We start from the raw sequence: 20,709 nt of genomic DNA on the forward strand, positions 1-20,709 counted from the left end.
AGCTGGTGTATACAATAGGCAGTAGAAATATATAATAGGTATTCTCTGGGGGAAACCCAAAAGAACAAGAAAGAAAAGGTCAGTATAAGCTTTAGTTGTGTTGCATGAACAAATATCTACTAGTGGGTATACTCTGAGTCTTAAGTTATGTTAACATGACCCTGGAAGTTATTTTTGAAATATTTTTCAGTAGTTGATACAATATAATTACAGAAATTTCACAACTTTTCAGGTTTGCAAACAGATGTAGATAGGTTCCTTAAGAGCTAGTAATAGTTGTGTAAAGCAGTTTCTTTTATTGTGGCTGTAACTTCGTGCTGGTGGGGAAGGACATAAGAGGCTAGAAACATGTATTCAGTAAGATACTTATATTTAGCAGCCAATTGGAGTCTGCTTCCAAAATGATGAATGTTGAGAGAAATTACAGATGACAGAAAGAGCACACAGAGTAGCTCTGTGACTTTTACCACATCCCTGAGTGTAAAAGGAAAATAGACTTATGACCATGTCAAAGTGAGGTAAAACTTTGAAGTTCTTAGCTTTTTCATGCTCTTTATTTCTAAGACTGAAACTTCTGAGCACTAACTGTGTTCAGAAAGTGATGATGTGAAAGACATATTATAATCAACACCTATTGCTTCTGAACTTAATCAAATACTATCATCTTTCTGGAAAAAAAATTACATCTACTCCTTTTTGTTCTTGTTTTTGTTAGTACTGCAGAGCCAAAACAGTTATGAGAGACTGATCTGCTTTTTTCTGGTTTGTGCGTCATCACTGCAATTGTTCATGAGATTCCTGTTACATAAATGTTTTTTTTCTGATTGTGATTCATGGGTAGAAAAGAATTAAGCTGACTCCCAGAACCCAAGTGGCACTTGTGGATCTGAGTTAGAAAAGGTGTTTTATAAACATAGCTTATGTAATCTGGTTCTCTGAGCAGTGCACAATAAGATCTCAGTGCCTTTATAGTTGATTTCAAGTTTATTTTTCAGTTATGACTTCAGTTTATCCAGTTATTGAAAGAACAATAACGTTTTTTGTAGTTTATTGCTCCTGTAGATGTTAATTTCATCCACCAGGCATACAGTTAAAACCAGAGTGCTTAGTCTATGGTCAACTGACTTTTTAAAACTTGCCAGGAGAGTTTGTGCACTAGCCAGGAGCAAGCTGCAGGTCAGCTGGAAAATCTTTCTGGCTGCCTAGTGGTTTTTTTGGTGCTCATATCCTTTCCCTGTTGTGATGAGCTTACTCTGCACATATCAAAAGCAGCCATCCATCCACTAGAGAAAAGGGTCGCTAGGGGAAGCTTCCACCACTGAAATTATATCAGCTGTTCTCTGAGCTTTTTGACAGAGAGAAAGATAGCTATGAGCACACCTTTGTTCTCACATAGGCATGTACTAGGAAGCACCAGGACAACAGTGAGAGTGGTGATTATCTCTACTGTACATGCATGGTAGGTCAAGCAACATGAAGGATGTCACCTAGTAACAGGTTTCCTTCATGCCAAACTGGCATTTGGACAAAACCAGGCTTTCTTGATCTTTGGAGAAGATGAGACCTTGTATTGGGTTTGCACAGCAAGGTTTTGGTGGTACATGGGGCTACAGGGATGGCTTCTATGAGAAGTTGTTAGAAGTTTCCCTCATATCTATCAGAGCCAGTGCCACATAGCTCCAAGATGTCAACAACAATGGTAGCAGCTCTGTGATAAAGTATTCTAAAAGGAAAAAATCTGCTGCAGAACAGCAGCCAAAAGAGAGGAATGAGAAAATGTGAGAAAAACTCTGCAGATGCCAAGGTCAGTGAGGAAGGAAGGGGTGGAGGTCCTCTAGATGCTGAAGCTGAGATTCCCCTGCAGCCCATGGTGCATACCATGGTGAGGCAGCTGTGCCCTGCAGCTCATGGAAGTCCACAGGAGAGCAGCTATCCACCTGTAGCCTTTGGAGAACCCTGCACTGGAGCAGGTGGATGCCCAAAGGAAGCTGTGAGCCTGTGGGAAGCCCATGCTGGAACAGGCTCCTGGCAGGACCTGTGGCCTCCTGGAGAGAAGAGCCCGTGCTGGAGCAGATTTTTTTGGAGGACTTGTGACTTTGTGCAAGAGACCTACACTGGAACTGACAGACTGCGTCCCATGAAATAGACACATACTGGAGAAGTTTGTGAAGAACTGCAGCTTGTGGGAAGGACCCAAGTTCAAAAAGTTAGTGGAGCACTGTCTCCTGTGGAAGGGACCCCACACTGAATCAAGGGAAGAGTGTGAAGAGTCTTCCTCCTGAGGAGGAGTAGCAGAGACAACAGGTAACTTGCAGCCCCCTTTCCCTGTCCCTACGTACCACTGGGTAGGAGGAGGTAGAGAAAAGTTGAAGTGAAGCTGAGCATGGAAAGAGGGAAGGGTTAGGGGAAGGTGTTTTAAAGTTTGGTTTTATTTCTCATTATCCTATTCTAATTTGGTTGATGATAAATTAAACTAATTTCTCCAAGTCGAGTCTATTTGACCCAAGATGGTAACAAGTGGGTGATTTCTCTTTGTCCTTATCTAAACCTGTGAGCTTCCTCTTCTATTTTCTCCCCTGTCCTGTTGTAAAAGAGAGTGATGGAGTGTCTTCAGTGGTGCCTGGCATGTAGCCAGGGTCAACCCACCATAGATGCAGTTCAATGTTACTCCACTACTGTAATCAGTGTCAAAAATTCCATAGCTTTCATGGACTCTAGTAAGTTGTTTCAGTCTTTCGCTTTTCTGATCCTGTTATTCAATAGGTGAATATCTACAGCTAATGAACTTCCAGTACAAATTATGCAGCCGGCAGTCTTTGTATTTTCATGAGCAGCATAACATTTTTATTAGCAGGTACAGTTTATTTAATGTTTTAAACTATGCATCTGTTTGCATCCACAAATCATGGACAAGGACATCAACATGACATAAACTATGCCTGCAAAAAGGGAACCAGACTGAAATGCAAACTTTACCACAAGCATTATAAATGAAAGTGCTTCCAGCTATTTAATTTAAAACATTGGGCTGTTCATTTCATCCCAATTCAGCCAGAGCAAGTGGAAATCAGGCTGGTCTTATTATCTAATGCACATAGCAAAAGGAGTCTCTTTTCAGCAATGTTTTACAGAAAAAACGTGTTGGTACAAGCAGAACAACGTCCCTTACTGGGGAGTGTACAAAAAAAACATGGGCATTAAACAGTGGAGAAGTTTCAAGCTGCCTGGACTTCTGAGGGAAAAGTTTCAGATTTCAGATGCTATGTCTGTCCACTCTACAGCACAATGGCAATTCAGAAGAAAAATTTGAGGAGATAAAGTCTGGATAGATAGGGTCTGAATTCAAATTTCAGAATACAGTTCGTGAAGATAAATTTCTTGATTATCTGATGGGGCCCATAAACAAATGTTTCTGAGTTGACATTTACCAACTTTTAATAGGGTAACCTTTAAAGCTAGTAGACTAAGCAAATATTACTGAACACTTGATGCACTTTTTTTAAAAAACATAGCCTTTTCAGGAATAGGGAGGTAATACAGAAAGATACATAGATAATGGAATAGGAATTTAAAAGCCCCTGACATACTTCTTTCAGAAACAGGTAAAATTTCTTGTCAAAGAATTTACTGTCATCAACATCCACAAATCAGGAAGTAAACATCTTTTTGGGAAAAAAAAAAAAAAAAAAAAAAAAAAAAAAAAACAAACCACCAGACAGGCAATAGATTAAGAAAAAATTATCATGGTTATATATGAAATGTCCCCTATATGTCAAAAGTCACCTTTCCCTTTACAATAACTGGTGTTAAACTGCAATTATTTTTGAGGTGTTATTTTACCTGCCAGCAGCATCAGGAGTAAGCACAATACACAAGGCTACAATCACTTAATGCACAGTGAGAGTTTTCATTGCCCAGAGGTGACATGACCAGTTTGCTGCAACACTCCCTTAACGTGATGGCTTAATAAGCAAAAATCTGAAGTTGTCTCTAGGGAACAGAAAGACAGAGTATACAGAAACCCAGCAGTAGGCTATGTGTGCTAATTTTATGTTAATGATTTTGGTGTTGAACTTATTTTGAGAAGACAGCATGGTATTTACAGCATTCTGCATCTAAACCAAATCGTAATAATTGTTTTGGGGGAACATTTACATCTTCCCCTAAAGCTGGAAGTGGAGCTTTAAAAACGATGGTGTGGGGCTATCCCCCCGAAAGTAGTGCCAAGAGGGAAGTATGAACCTACAAGGGACATCTCCCTTTCTCACTGCTCTCGGCACAAGGACTCCAGGCCCTCTCATTGTTTGATTTTCTTTGTTATACAGGGTTAAGTCAGTGATGGAGCAAGTAGAGCATTAGTGCCCTGTGCCTTGGATTGCCTGTATTTCACTTTTGGCAGCAGAACAAAATAGAAGTAGTCAACTACATCAGGGCTCAACTTTCTTGAAAAAGGCCTTTCAGTTTATGGGTCTCTGGGCTCAAATGAAATCCACTGCATATTTACATATTTGTTTCTTGCTGCTTGAGTGGTAACGAAGTGGTGTTGTTTAAAAAAGTGGTGAAGTTGTAAAAAGCTTGACTTGAGAGAAAAATATTTCTGAGATAGCCATGCTAAGTGAAACTTCTGTCAGCCAGTCAGTCAAGTCCTCCTGTTTAAAGTCTTATCTGGTTTACTAAACTCTCTTCTGTGCACAAATTATCTTTTATTTTGTTGTCTGAAACCTCTTGAAAGAATTTGTAGAACTACATTTTCGAGAAAAGTGTGAAAACCTTTTTTTTTCCTCTTGGAGGTCTTCATGGTACTCTATTTACTACTCCTCTTAGGTACTGCTGGATTTTGTTATTAGACCCAAATAGACCTTTACATTTATAACAAGATTGACTCCTCTTTCTTAAAATATAAGAATTTTGTGCTTACTTTTTTTGTCTAAAGGCCATCTCTTACACCTTTTTAAACTTCAGAATTTTTCATATGAGTCTATACTTTGTCTTTCAATATGCAAAATTCATGTTCTTCTCCTCAATAAATTTGTCATTTTGTATTTAGAATTCTACATCTTGTGCCTTATAAGTTAATAATCTATTCTGTGACTCCATTTTCTGGGGAATCTGGTGAAGTTCCAGAGTGCTGATGGGAAGGCATGTCTGAAGATCAACTTCATAAAGCAGAGCTGTCACCAATGCTAGATCAGGATGGCCATGGCTTTTTTCTATAGAATGTAGATTTTCTATAGATTACAGCCTGGCCCTTCAATCACCAGAGTTCTTGAAGTTGTACTGTGAGTGCTATTGCTATTGGAAACTGCAACTTTCTGAGACAAGATTGGATTAAACAAATGTTCTAAAAGAGCAGCTGATAGAAGCTGTGATTTTTTGAACATTCCAGGTCAATGTCCTTGTGCAAATTTATGGATTTTATCATTAGCTTCAGAAATTCACAGGAGAGAAGAATTCAAGTAGTGAAATACAGAAAGTATTGACCAAATTCAAGAGGCCTTTTAAAGTACAGAGGACACTGATGGGAGGCTTTTTTATCTAAAGATCTGCATTTCCCTGTGTCTTCTCTGCGGGAAGAATGAATAGGGTGGGATGGGGAAAGTGGATGGCAGCCAAGGCCTTTTAAAATGTTCTGAATCAAATGCTGCCACAGTAGTGTGTCCCAGATAGCTGAGCAGTGCACTAGAGGCACCCAGGAAGGTGCAGTTCTAGGAAGTAACATGTCTCTGCTACTGCAGAAGTTAATGTGGGTGGTAAGGAAGGTAACTGGAGTCCATGGAAAATAAGATGATTGTACTGCAGAGCCCCAAGAAGAAAAATAAAAAAATCATACTGACTGTAGCTGTTGACAATGTACGTAATGTGATTAGGTAGGAACAAGCCCTAAATATGCATCAGTTCATCCCTTTCTGAGGAAAATAGAATTAATTAATTACACCTTGAAGGTGCCTGTTCCTCTCCATTGCAGGTATCTAAACTTAGTTACCCCGAATCACACCTGTGGTATCTGCTCCTTGGGAGTAAACCTTCAGGGAACTTCTCAGGATCAGTGGGATTAGGGACATGATATTGCCAGTGTTTTGATACAAATATAGTGGTCTGCCAGTATCCAGCAAGGGAAACTGGTTCAGATACCTGTCACACACCATATCTATAAACTACTCAAGATAAGCCTTTTTGTTTGCCCTCTGTCCAGGTGTTACCTATAGATTTATATGAATAGATCTGTGGATTGCAAGACTATCCCCAGTACTGCTGCAATGTAAAGTATACAACTAATGGTATTGTGTGACAACCGGAAATTTCCATTCTAAACCCCCCAAGCTATGGAATGGATTAATGTTTCTGCAGTTTTTCCATTATTTGACAGTTTTTGTTCTTTGATGTTTTGACCGGGAATTGATGACTGCTTGCCATGTCGATTTACATTTCCATCTTGGGCTGGTTTTTTGTCTGTCTTATGAAAGGAAACACCATTTATGTCTCCTACTAATGTATTATTCCAGCCAAAAGGCACAACACAAAAATGATTTGGCAAAGGTGAGCATCTCCAAGTGGAGAGCTGCCAGGAGTCACAGGCACAATAACACAACCACTCAACACTCATACTGGATAGCTGTAATAAATCCCTTGGTAGAAAAGAAAGGGAAGGGTCTTTGTTTAGAGTTCCACAGTGAGGTTTTATTCCCTCTTCAGGTAAAGGGGTCCAGGGCCAAAGACAGGGGCACAAGTGCAGGACCATGGTTTATATACAAGGTAACAGGGGTGGAGCTGGGAACAGGATCCAATGGGTGAGGGAGAAAGTGGTGCAGAGGCAGGATAAGGTAGAAGGAGAACCAATGGGGGGAACAGGGTGGAACGTGGGTGGAGGGTTGCACCAAATCAAGGCCAATGGGGCCTTGGAGGAGGGAGAACATTCAAGGGGGAAACATGTAAAGGAGAAAGGGGTGGGGAGGCCAATGGGTCAACTGCGAGAGCAGACTGGGGTACTTTTGAATAACAACCAAAGAACTCTGGGAGGAGGCTACTTCTTTTCCTCCTGACATGAAGGGACTTGTCTCAATTAAGGGACATTCCTCCAAGGGAGCCTCAAAAGCTCTGGTTTAAGAGGTGCACTGGCCTCCACAGTGAGCGCATTAGAATTTTGGGAAAGTGAGGAATTTAGAATGATGGTGAGAAAGCATAAGAGGACACTAGAACCAAAATGTGGAGGCATATCCACATTAAATCATGGCATATATGTAAGAAACGCCCCCTTCTCATTGTATAGCTATCACTATAAAAATGTGAGTGTAAAATCTCTTTGGAAATACAGCACAAGCCCTTAACATCTTGAAACAGTTGTTTTGTATATATGGAGAATGTCTTAACAGAATGCAGAAAAGGAGAAAGGCAAGGAATTAATAATCGCTAGTATAGATTAGCAAAGAGTTTCAGCTAAGGAAAGGCAAATATTTTGAATATGTGAAAATATTTCATTTAAGCAGATTCAGTGTAGGCACACAGTTTGTGGTGATTTGGGCTGCAGCCAAGCCTCATCCCTAATGGGCTACTGCTGTGTAGGACAGGTGACTAGTATTGAAGCAATGAAACATGGAGCACTGAGATGTACTGACCAACCACAAAAGCGTAGATATGGCACACAGGTGTAATTCATGTAAGATGAAGGATAGAAAAGGTTGTACTGGAAAACAGTACAGTGCTGACACTTGAAGCCTTTTTTGGTGTCTTTTGTACCTTGTCTGTCAATTCAGTATTAAATACATGATATTAAAATGCTGTGCTAGTTGTTAAAAAGTCTATATTTAAAAAAGAGAAAACAGATATAATTCAGTGAAATATCAAAACATGCTATTTTGTATGGACAGTTTTTTAAAGTAAATCAAAGTGAAATTTTTAACTAGTTTCCTGACAAATTTTTAGAAACCTTGTTTTAGAACCAGTTTGTTCCGTTTCATAAAATTTATTCAGTTTGGTGTTGCAGCAAAATACTTTTCTCTCTTAAATGGGATCACAGCTGATCACTGGAATGTTCATACAGGACTATCCTTGCCTTGCTAGCAAAGGCTTTTATATGCTATCTTCATTAATTTCATAGATTACTTGCAGTGCATGAACGATATTTCCCATTAGACAATATGTCACATAAAAGAAAACCTCATTTCCTAAACTCATTACTAGATTCTTGATGAAGAAATGATCGAACAGAAGCCTTTACAATCAGGGTCTCTAAACCGACATTTTATTTCCTGTGACTATGGAAAAGTAAAATTAGATCAACAGCCTGGGATGTTGTGGTGGGCCACAATTTGTTTCAGGTCACATCAGGATGTACCTGGACATGAACAGATTACTTGCACTTACATTCATTATCCTATGTTCAGAGATTAACACAGCCACTTTCTAAAACTCCTAAAAATAAAATGGGAACATGAATATCTGTCAGGTTTTCTTGTATATCTAGAATTTGTATTTTCTAAACCGTACAAATCCACCTCTCCAAACAGTTGACAGACATTGTAACTCTACAGCAAAGCCCTGGACCATGGTCAACAAACTATTATATAGTTTGTATACTATTATAGAGTTTCTATACTATTATATAGTATACAAAAGCACTGATCTCTTTCATTGTGTTACTCTTGGGTCCCTAGTCTCCTGTAGATTAAGTGTATGCCTCTAACAAAGGGAAGATATGTTTCTCTTGCCCTTAACAGCTAAATTTTGATCCTATAAAAGCCTATAAAAACTGAAGATCTCAGTAAGCAATTTTAAGTTAAATAATAACATATTCCACATTAAGTACAGCACATAGATACTGTTGAAACTCTGAAAGCTATCAGATGTGTTTGAAGAAATTTATGCTTTTAATACCACTTTTGTCTGAGTCCTCTGTGATTTCTATCAAATAGTTCTTTCATTGATTTTAGTATGGTGAAATCAAAATACGTGTGTGTGGATGTTGACAAAGAGTTTAAGTAAAGAAGCATTTCTTCACAGGGTTTATTACAGTAATATCCAGATGAGAGAATACTATAGGGCTTCTCCTTTTATCCCAGGCTAAGCACTCTCAGCCACTCATATTTTCCTTACAGCCCCACCTGCCAAATCCTAGCAATTGTCTAGTGCGAGATAGGATCTGACCTAAACCTCCTTTGCTACAATTTAATCCACTTATTTCTTGCCTGATTGACAAGGAAAATAGAGGGAAGTTAGTTCCCTTCCTATTCATAACTATTTGTTGCTTATTTTTAAAATGTTACTGTGGTCTCTGCTTAGCATTTTCTTTGGTGTTTTGAATTCCATCTGTGTTTTGAACAATCTTTTTCCCCTAGGTCAAGTTTTCCAAAGTTTCCCAAGTTTCTTTATTATTTTTATTGTCCTGTTCTGATCTTTCTTTAATTAATCAATCTATTTCTTACTCAGGCTGTACTTTATCCCTGCTGGATAGCTATACAAAATGAAGGACTAGGGAATATGGATCCTGTATGCCCTTAATTTGACTTTTCCTTTTTTTTTAATCTTCCTGCATCTTACTGTAGTCTGTCTTCTATTGCTGTCTTATCTTCTTGATTCTAATAGTGATGTTTCATGTGTTCATATTTTCTGCATTTAACTCTCAGCCACCTCTCTATCTTCTGTGCTACAAGAATGTGTTTGTCAGACATGAAAGTGTAACAGGAGATGTCATTTACCTAAGCACAGAGCATGGTTTTATCCTCCTCCATTTTCCTTTGCTCTTCATTATACATTAAAAATATTCAAATGTTAGGTTAGTGCATCACTTTAGGCACTTGGTGACATTTCCAACATTAGACTTTCTATTTTCTTGTCAGTGTTGCTGCCATTGCACTTTCCACCAGCTATGCACAGTAGGGATGATTGCTCAGTTGTTACCCAGAGCTCTTTCCTTATTAGTATTTTGATATTTTCCTGTTAAACTTCCATGTTTTAAAGAGGTGATGGCATCTGTATTTGGATGACCTCTTCACTTAAAATCTGCCAGAAAAAAAGGTAATTTAAAGTTTTCAAATTTTTTTTCTGTTTTGTGCTTAAATACCATCTGGACAAAGCAAGAGTCCCCACATTCTTGTTCCTTTGGTAGTCTGGGAAATTTAGTATATTATATTTTATACAAGGTTCCTCCAGTTCAAAAGTTAAAATGACTTCCTGTTACTTTTTCAAACTGGAATTTTTAAAAATAGAGATCTCGAATTTGTTGTGCTCCAGAGGCTGCCATTGGCAGAGATCTGCCATTGGATCTGCCTCCATCATACATCACACACAGCCAGAGTGATGGGCAGGACTAGTTGCCTTCTGTGGTGGTGAGAGGAACCTGGAGAAATGTGACTTCGACTGATTAGGAGATAAGAAAACAAGATGCAGATGGGATTCTGGAGGAGGAAACAAATATACCACTTAGAGAAATATTTGTCTGTTCTGGGTATGTGTGTGTAAGATACAGAAAGGGGGAGGAGGAATTGCTTTGAAATTTTGCGCTGCAGAAATTAGTTAATGTTTGTAATTTTGTAATCTTTCCCTTTTTGAAGAGTAATATGGCATTTGTGGACAGTAGGACAATAACATTATTTTAGAAAAGAAAATCACCAGCTGTTCTACTGTGATGATAACAATTCAGTTCAATTTCAGTCTCTAGTACCAAGAACTAGGAGAGGTATGTGCCATACAATTTTAATACCATTTCTTACCTAACCAGTTCACCACTCTGCTCTGACATTCAAAAGAGGTTATGCATGACAGTGTATGTGTGTTTGTACAGCACAAGTAAATATAGTTATTTTGTAAAGTTGCATCAAATGATGCAAAGTACATTTCTACACTATACTTCTTGGACATGCTGGATGTTTTATTTTAAATATTTGTCAGGAACAACAGCCTGCAGTATATGTGCAATTATAATACCATAAGAGGTGGTTTGTTGAGATAGTGTTCTGCAATTTGCAAAATTTTTCCCATTGTCTAGTGATTTAACACTAATGGATTTTCCCTCTAGTTTTAAAATATCTTTTGTAATATTCATTGAGTCAAAAATTCTGTGTTTTTAGGAAAACTGCTTTCAACAAAATTATTATTATTTATAGAGCCATTGGTGCATGAGCCATATTGCTTTATGTAAAAAATTATCTAGTGGAATTATAATTTTCCAGTCAGGAAATTTTAGTAATAGCAGAAAATGTTTATAACAGTGCATCTATAAAGAGCTTGAAAAACTGGGATTATTAAGTAAAGTGAGATTGCAATTTTATTTCCATGTTGAATTTCTATACTTCCCTGTAGAAGAGTACAAAACAGATTGCTGTGAGCATATTCGTTCCAGAGGTACAATAGATAAGAATTCCAATTCTACTCCAAAATTTTGCTCTGAATAAAAGAATCTGAGTAGTACCACAGAGCTAAAATCTCTTTTGTAACTTCTGTTTCACTTTTGGACTGTGAATTCTCAGCTGCAGCTCTGAGAGGCGCAGCCCTTATAAAAAATGGGCAAAATAATAAAAAAAATCTAGAAATATTTATCTGTCAATAGATAAAAAAGACATCTATACTTTCCTAAGCTGGATAGGCTGCCTTTTGTTGGCTGGAGGCTTCTTAAAGACAATAATATTTTTTATCTCTAGAGAAGGATAGTATTATCTATTAGGAAAAGAATCTCCATTACAGCAGTTTCCATGGTACAAGGGAAATTGGAAGGGGGGATTCTTTGCCAGTGTATATGTGGCCTTTATATCACAACATCATAGGGATCTCAAAATCCAAAATTTTTCTGCAAACAATTTCAGGATTAGTACCACCACTTTGCAACATATGCAGTCAGATCAAAACTAATGTTATCTCACGTGATAGTGATGTTGTCTTTCGAAAAAAAGAGGATTTGTATGTTTTCTGCAACTCCTCTCATTAAAACTGCATGTAGGAGCTCTAAACTAGGAGAGAAAATCATCTCTGTGCTCTACCACATTTATCTGAACCATTAAGATACTGAACTCCATCTGGTGCTGCTTGGCTTTTCTGTGTCATACAGGAGGTGTTTTCATCCAGCACCTTATGTCAGTAGGCACACTGGGAACAGCAATAATTGATCAATAGCAGAGCTCATGTTTAGGTGTCTGCCTTCACAATTCATTGTGCCATGTATGGCTATTGCTTTATCTCAGTAAATTAGAACAGTCTGAAGCAAATTCAGAATTTGCCCTTATCATCCCTTGACCTTTTTTTATTAAACACAAAGGATCCAGAGTTTTGCCTTCTTAGAGACATTATGTATTTCAATTTCACCTTGTCTCCAGTTAGATTCTAATTACTCTATCTTTGCTTACAAAAGTGGGGTTCATCTTCTGTTTCTGAAGTGAGTGTTTTTAACATAAGATGATGTAGTTACATACAGAGGTCAAATTACTTTGTGCTTATCTTAGCAGGCAGGTGAAAAATCATATACACCACCAATTATTAGAAATTTCCACTCTGCATTAAACTGAGAGATTTCTTTTCATGATCAACATGAAACTGTGATGTACTGAAGACAACACATTAAGATGCATTTGCCTTTATCTCTTGGGGTTTTGTATTTCATTTTTTGTAGGAAGTCTTATACAGTCTGAGCATGGTTTGGGATTAAAAAGACAGCCAAACTATTTAATTATTTTAATATGAATTGTGAACTGAATAGTCGTAATCTAGCCTGTTCTCACCATCACACTGTGCTTTGGAAAGAACTTCCTTTTTGTGCAGTAATGGTGGTTACTTAAGAGATGTAAGGGAAGAGATGGCTGCTCTGCCATATGCTTTGACATATTTACAAGACAACTTTCCTTGTAAAATTTTGTTTGCATCATTTTAGCGTATTAGATCTCTTGAGTACCTCAGTAAGACTACAGAATGCTGTTGCTCAGAGATTCACTTTGTCCATCTTATTAAAGAAATACAACAACTGTATAGCAATTAGTATAAAGGGAAGAAGAAAGGGAAAATGGCTTGCTCATATCTCTGCCTTTGAATAAGAAGGCAGGAAAGTTTTTCAGCAATGATTAGAACAATGTGAAATTAATTATTGGAGGATGTCTCCTCAAGTCTTTCCAATTCTAATAATCCTTGCAGTAAGATAATTAAGCCACAGAAAATTGAGATATTAGTTGGGTGAACAAGCATTTGAGTCACCCAGACTAGCAGAGTTCTTGGGTGACTGTAGCTGGTAGAGTTGTGAGTGATTCACATTCTTCACATGCATCTTTCCCCTTCATTTAACTGGATCTTGGTTTTACTTTGATGCTTTTTCTTTCCTGGAAAATGAGAAACTGCATTAGGTCTGAGAAGAAGAAGTCAGAGTGCTCTTCTGTGATTTTCCTGCAGAGCAGAGGCACATGTGTGTCCTGCACAGGTAGGAATGGTGCAGAAACCCACCCAGGTGTTGCCAGTCGAGGTAGTTATTCTAGTCATGGCAGCATGGGACAGCACCCTAGATACCAAGCTGTGCTAAAGAGCATATGCATTGCCCCACTGCTTCCCCTATGGCATGGGCTAACACCTCTGCCTGTAGTTACTCATGTGGTGGATGTGTAGCTGGCTTGAAGAACTTGAGGCTTGTGTCATGTGGACTGAACTGAATTGAATTGACAGTGACCTTAAAGAATAGTCTCTTCCTCAGCTGTGCTGTTGTTGAGCTCATCCGTGTCTCCCTTTAGAAAGAATTTTGAGTTGCACCATCAGATACAGAGGTTTACAGAGAGCTGCAGGGCAGTTCACTGCATCCTGGAATGTATGGGTGCTGAAAGGAATTTGGAGTCCAGATTGATAGTCATATATGTGTTTCTTGTCTTCCTTGGTTTTATGAGACTAAAGAGAGAGTTGAACAACCAAAGAGCTTCACAGTGCTGGAGCATGGGTAGGTGCTCAGAACCTGGGCTGCTGCCAACACTTCTGCATCCACATGGAAGTTCAGCTATGACCTTTCTGTCCAGAGACACTCTGATGCCCAGAGAGCTTGCAAGTTCTCCAGAGATATTCAAGGCTCCACATACCACTCTAAATGTCCCCACTTAGAGCAGGAGATTTGACTACATGGTCTATATTATTCCATGAATCAATAAGCAGCTTATTCAGCTTTCTCTAGGTTATTTGTATGGAAAAGCTGTCATAAGCCTGCCTGCATTTTTTGTGTGTTTGATCAATTATCATGTTTGTGAAATTAACTGTTGGACAAAAATAAATCGTCTTTTTCTTTACCAAAGCAATGTTTTTCCAATAAGCCTCTAAAAGCAAACATGAATATTTAATGGACAATTCATTAAACGTAAGTATTTTCTACTTCAGAAAAATTATTAATGAGAAATAAATGCTTATGGAAAAATATTTGCTTTGTATTTTACACTTGGGATAAATTACAAAGGAAGCTGCCTTATAAAATGTAGTTCAATTGTGTGATGTATTTTTAATGGCTTGTGATGTCAAAAGTAAAATAATGTACTTAAGAGGCCTTTCTTCAGCCCATAGAACAGCCAAAAAGATTCGATGATGTCAACTATCACTGTATAAAGTATTTACTTTTTAAATCTAAAATTTGAGCCCATAACTTACATTTCATATAAAGAGACAATGTTAAATACTGTTTTCATAAGTAAAAAATGCAATATTCTGCCCAGAGATTTTAGCTATCTGCATTTTTAAATCTGCAAATAATGATTTCACAAGTTTATAGTAATTTTCCAGTCCAGAGGAATTAAAAGGTTTTTGTCAGATAAAATCCATAATATTAGCTATTTTATCACAGATTTTACCCAGATGCATCTAACTTGTATTCATTCAGTATTTGCTGATGGATTTATCAAGAAATGTGTTATCATTATCTCACAGTCATATCAACCTTTTCCATTAAGATGGTCATGCTATAAGTATTTCTTATTCTTTTCTCTCAGAAGTGCAGCCCAAGTCAGAAGATTTTGTTTACATGGTTGATTTACCACATCTAAGTTATCTTACTGTAAGATCCATTTTGTGGATTTAGATGACATTTGTTGGAATTAAAGACTTCCTTCTGATGTAGTTTCTTATCTTAAAGGAATTCGTGTTTCTCTGCTGCAGATTGTGAGCTCATCATTGCACAGCAAATTTGAGCTGTGAGATAGTATTTGCATTTTACTTCTACTCAAGTAACTTACCCTATTCTTGAAACTGTCCTCCCACTCACTTATTTCCTTCTACACAGAAGGACATCGCAAGCATTTCCCCTGGTTCTGTTCCAGAATTGAGATCCTGTCAAATGCTGCCAGAGATTAAGAACTGTAACAATGACACCTGCTCTGAGCTAGATTAGATGACACATTGCCTGAATACTGGCAGGAACCAGCCACCTGCCTGCATTACCAACTCCACTGGAGCAGACCCTCTACAAGTACTTTGCAAAGTAAAAAAAAAAAAAAAACCAAAAAAAAAGCTTTACTTCATCATCACATTTTTTCATGAGATTTCACATAAAAATCATTCTAATTTGTAATCATGTGCCTCTGTCTCCTTACATGAAGTTATTCTACATTTCACATGTTAGTGTCCTCAGGTCAAAACTGCTTTTATGAAAGGCTTCCTATTTTTTTACATAGGGCTATCTTTTCTATTCTTATTTTCATCCTTACTACCATTGCCCTACAGTTTCTTGCAAGTCAAAGGCTTCTTAATATCCTAATTAAAAAGTGGAAAATGTATTTCCCTTTTTCACTAAGCCCATGCTTTGATTGAAAGTATATATGGGAAAGATATTGTCATTGTTATTCATTAGGTTCCTCAGATGCATGAACATGGAGGCTAATGTTTGTGAGTATGCAATATTTTCCTGAAACCAGACATCTATTGGCAGTATCTAAATAATTGCCCAGTGGTAACGTATGCACTGGAAAACTTTTGGCAGAATACACCTTCTGTTTTTCCAGCTCTACAGAATTACCCACATGAATTTACATTTACTTTGGTTTTGCAGAGGAAGAAGAGTTTAAACAACTAAAATTTGCTGGGTTTTGTTTTTCCACTTAATTCGCTCCACATGGCAAACCAATCTGTGCTGTTAAACAGTTCTGAAAAACAGTGGAACATGTAGTAGGTACTATTTACTACTCTACTCTCAGACATCATACAGAGCCAGGTTACAGAGAGAATTGTTACTAGAGGGAGTATGTTGATTTTGCCTCCTTTTCTGTTTTTCCCTGCATTATGGTCTTACCAGAAATTAGCCAGATTTGCCAAAATGTAAAGAACTGTTTCTGTTCTCGCTTTTTAACTTGCCTTGTAGGATCTTCCTTAAGTAGGTGATATTAATTCTGGTTGTTGAATCTGTTTCAAAATCTTACTAATTTTGCTTTTATGAGGAAGGCTTTTAAAGGTGAAGAGAGACTCAGCCTTGAGAAATTTCCTCTTAAATGATGATAGGGTAAACACCTTAATGGTAAATCCTGCCATTTTTTTTCACCCTACTGTTTTGCACACATGAATGAAAACCTGCCTAGTAGCCTTGAGTCAAATAAACAATGGCAACATTCAGTTTGAGACCACTGTAATTCTCAATATTCTCTTGATCCTTCAAGGTCATATGCTCTGAATTGGTTTTCTCAGCTTTCTTAACTGTTAGACTCAAGAAAGGCTTATATCAAGGTGAGCACCTACAGCTGCTTTTGTCTTAAAATGACTTGACAATATTACTGATAATGAACCAAAATTAGCAAGAGGAGGAGAATGTTTAAGAGAATATTTCACAAAAGATACTAGTCTTTAGCCTTGATCCTGGAAGGTAGCCTGCAAACACAGCAAAATATGGGCTTTTCAAGAGACATTCCATGTCAGCATAACTCTGCTTCCATTCAGACTGACAAAATCCTGCCATCAAAAGATATGAGAATGCTTGCAGGAATACATTGGGTGTTAGTAGCCAGGACTTAACCAGCAGTTAGCACCGCTCTGTGATCACTTTAGAAAGAGAAGGGCAACCTGACCTTTACAAGCTTTTCTCGACCTAGTTGATGACTGTAACTCACCACAGCAGGTGTTTCTGCTTTTGGAGGTACATAAATAGCTCATGCTTTAATCTCTTTCACTCCTTACATAGTGATACTGGAGAAGAAAATGTAGCTTTGTTTTTGAATGTGTTTGCAGTTGATTGGATTTCTTTGGGAAATAGCAACATCTTTATAAATTCAACGGTAAATAGAAAGGTAGCCTTGCCAGAAGGGCAAGTCTATAATATGTGAACCTATTCTACTGCCTGTATTCTGGGACTGGCAGCAATGATACGGTACTAATGATGTTTGTTAGTGAAGCCAAAATGTATATTTACTGTCTATAACCCATTCTGGTGATCTGAATTCTACCATACAAACCTGTTTTGAAGATCAGGTCAACTAAATTAAATATACCTTGCTACCACTTCTCAATGAGAATAACAATTAAATGCAGTAATAGATAATGTAATAAATATTTCTTGTAATAAATAAGGGTGCTTTTAAAGGAAAACAAGTCCAGAAAGTGGTAGTGTTGACCCAACATTTCTCTATGGAGGAGAGCAGTTCTTCCACCGAAAATATTCTTTTCTCTAGGCAGTTTCAGTCAGTGGGTTGCCCGAAGGCTGTGAAATCTCTGCCCGTAGAGATATTCAGTACTCAATGGGACAGTCTCCTGTCCAAACAGGCTGATCTAAGTTAGCCCTGCTTTATCCTGAGGCTTAGCCCAGATGAACCCTAGAGGCCCCTCTCATCCTAGATGAGTTTACAGTTGTCTGATTCTGGTAAATCTCTTGTCACCCTGGCTTTATGCTGTTCTGAAGACTGCCAAGAATGTTTGCTAGTGACCAGAAGAAGATCAGAATTTTAATGGATAGTCCTCCTTAATAAATCAGTTCAAAACAAGCAATTTATTTAAACATTGGTGGTCTGAAAAACATTGTATGGTGATAACTATAGCCACTGGTGCTACAGGCCAATTCCAAACATTTATTCAATTTCTATGTTAGCCAAGTGCTTTATCTCTTTGGTCTGCCCCCTTAATTCCTCTTTTTCTTTCTTCACCATCCAGACATCACTTTTTAGCAGATTGCTTGTGTCAATAGTTGTCTTATTTAAGCTTCCAAGGGGAATAATGTTACATTGATTTTTGTTTGCATGTTCCCATAATGTGAAATTGAGTTTACTTCTTGAAATCATTTAACGAGCCAACCCTTGAAAGTCAATTACAACAGAAGAATATTCCTCTGTTCTCAGTGGAAACATTTATAAGATGAAGGATACTGAGTCTAAATACCAGTCTAACCAAGAGAGTTCAGGAGATTCTATTCACTAAAGTATTTTTGTGATGAAGATGGTCTTCATGCTATCGTTTTTCCAGACATTTTGGCTAGCTATTTACTCCTTAGATTCGGTGAGTGTGATGCCTCATTCAATTTGTCCTGCATCTGGGTTTGTTATTCTCTTTCCAGTCTTGTTTTTGTCAAGCTTTTGTCAGCCTTGCTTAGTGCTTTCCTTTATGAACACTTATATTAAGCAAAGCCTAGAGAAAAGGATTTTTATATTAATAATTTAGCATTATTATTTCTTATTTTTCTGAATATAACCGAACCTGCCAAGTGTATTTGATTAGATTTTCTATTGGTTAGATCTTCTGTTGGCAAAGCTGATTCTCATTTTGAAAACATTTTGATGTGCCAACATTGCAAGATACAGAGTAAAACAATATTCTTTAAACATCTGTATTATGATAACCCTATGGAAGTTTTTCATGTTTCTAGAAAAAAACATGTAACACATGAGATAACAAATTTAGATAGTGCTGACTTGTGAAACAGCATCTTCATGAGTCATGTTTGGCTCCCATTTCTAGTATAGTTTAAACTACAATATGCTGGAAGATAAATATAAACTTCCTGTTTAACAGCCATCACTAAGTTTAGAAGTTGTTTTTAATAAATTCCCTCCATTTCTCAGTTTTTATTGGTGTTTCACTACTGTAGTTTCTTTCTGTATGTTGGGCTTCTCAGATGGTTCTTTTGAGTTTTGGTGGAATTTTTTCTGTTTTGTTTTTTAATCCAAGCTATTTATGACAAAATTGCCAATCCACTGCTGACTTAACCTCACCTTTGAGAGAGCAGTTTGCAGGAGATTTTTAGAGTGGCAGAATTTAGTTTTTGTTTTGTGGTATCTCCTTGCTAAATTCTCATGGGAAAATAAAAGCTAATTTATGAAATGTACCTATAAAGAAAAACATAATTAAAGCCTGATTTAGAATCCATAAAAGTCAAGGAAAGAGTGCAGGTGAATTCATTGTCTCCGAAGCAAGTCTCTTGGGGGCGTTTTATTGCTGTTGTATCATTTTGTACTGAAATATTTTTCAGAAATTCATCAGGAAAGAAGAAAGATTTTTTTTTTTTTCCTGCAGCTTTTAACACCAGAAAGTCACTCATTCCTTCATATGTTAAATCCATATTTGCCCCCCAGTAATATTTTGAGTACAAATATTTCTCTGTGTCCGTTATGGTCCAATACTATATTTGTTTATAAAATGTTAAGTCTATAGTGATTAGGTTGGGATTTTGGGTTGGGTGGGTTGGGTGTTATTTCTTTGATCTAGTTTTGGGGTTTTGTTTGCTTGTTTGTTGAAGTTTTTGATGTGCTAAAGAAAATATGTTCCTTAAATGCTGGAGTTTTCATTCCTATAATGTCGCAAACTAGTAATAGTTTTTTAGCTACTCTAAGGACATGGACATGTAAATTCAGTAATTTCAGCATCTATCAGGATAGTGGTGGGAGAGTGTAAAAAGTATAAATGTCGCCTTCCCATCCATATAGTCACAGTAGTTTCCAGATAAACAATACTAGATTTAAGAACTCCTAGTAACTTGTGTTAATCAAGAGTTTGTGTGGGAAATATTGAATACAGGACAACATCTAAAAAACTAAGAAACCATCTCCAAAGTTAAATAACAATTTTCTCACCTGTTTCCTGTTATCATACTTTCCTTTTCTCCTACTCAGTACACTTTTACTATTTCTTGGAATGCCATCCACTTCATTTCTAAAATTGTACTGTGTGTAACTTCATGAAAGTTTTATTAGTATTCATTGGAATTTGAACATTTCATCTTCCAGTATTATCATGTGGCTCTGTGTTCTCACATCAGCTTCAGCTGATGTAGAATGAGGCATGGATTTGAGAAATCCCAACTGACCCTTTACAGTAGATTAAAGAGCATATACTGTATGTTAGAATGTATTCCAAGTAGTATTTTAGAATATATGAGATGGCATTTAGTGAATACTGAACACTGTATCTGTTACCCTTTTGCACATATTCATGAACTAGAAGAACTAACCCAGACAACAGAATAGCAGGGCTAAGGGCGCAGATAAAGAGAAGAACAGACTCTAAGATGATATGTTCCCTTGAAAACCTGCCAAGAAGGCCAAAGCACACCTGGGAGATATAAAGGTGAAGAGGTGAATGAAAGAAGACCACAACCACGGCCCGGAGGCCACCACCACTAAGGACTGAGCGTGGACCCAGAAGGGCGTGGACTAATTACCATACCAACAGAGGATGGGTGGGATCCAGGAGTGAATATGTATGAAGAGGGTCTGTGGAATGTAGTACATATGTAAAGCCTCAGGGAATAAGAAGGAGAGCAAGTTCCTGAGAGGAGTATGCGTGTCTTTGGTGAAATTATTCCTCACG

The 20,709-nt window shown here is 37.5% G+C and overlaps 1 protein-coding gene across 1 annotated transcript in view; it reads left to right on the forward strand.

Moving 5' to 3' along the window:
- The window catches only part of ANO4 (anoctamin 4), a 120,515-nt gene that overhangs the window by 31,995 nt on the left and 67,811 nt on the right, over positions 1–20,709 (forward strand). The window lies entirely within an intron of this gene.

This window comes from Sylvia atricapilla, chromosome 5 (assembly GCF_009819655.1).
Source record: "Sylvia atricapilla isolate bSylAtr1 chromosome 5, bSylAtr1.pri, whole genome shotgun sequence".
Taxonomy (NCBI): Eukaryota; Metazoa; Chordata; class Aves; order Passeriformes; family Sylviidae; genus Sylvia; species Sylvia atricapilla.